Below are 397 nucleotides of genomic sequence, written 5' to 3'. Positions count from 1 at the left end.
CCCCCCCCCCCCCGGAGGGAGGGAAAGGGCCAGTGCTGAGATCCCAAACAACTGTTTTCTCATCCCAAAATTGGGATTCTGAGGGGTTTGGGGTGGCGTGGGGGGGTGAGCTGGGGGTTCCCAGCCTGTTCCCTGCGCTGCTCCAGAGCCAGGATGGGCTGGATCATTGCAGGTGGGTGATGCAGGTGGGTAATCCCAGGTGGGCAATTCCAGGTGGATGATCCTGACTGGATGATCCCAAATGGGGGTGGTGCCAGGTGGGTGGTTCTAAGTGGATGATCCCAAGTGTGGATGATCCCATGCGTGGCAGATCCTAGATGGATGATTCTGGGTGGATGATCCCAAGTGTGACTGATGCCAGTGGATGATCCCAGTGGATGATCTGGGCTGGCTGAGC

This window comes from Chaetura pelagica, unplaced genomic scaffold (assembly GCF_000747805.2).
Source record: "Chaetura pelagica isolate M959 unplaced genomic scaffold, ChaPel_1.0 scaffold899, whole genome shotgun sequence".
Taxonomy (NCBI): domain Eukaryota; kingdom Metazoa; phylum Chordata; class Aves; order Apodiformes; family Apodidae; genus Chaetura; species Chaetura pelagica.
The sequence above is the reverse complement of the archived record's forward strand: the minus strand, read 5'-3'. Positions refer to the sequence as shown.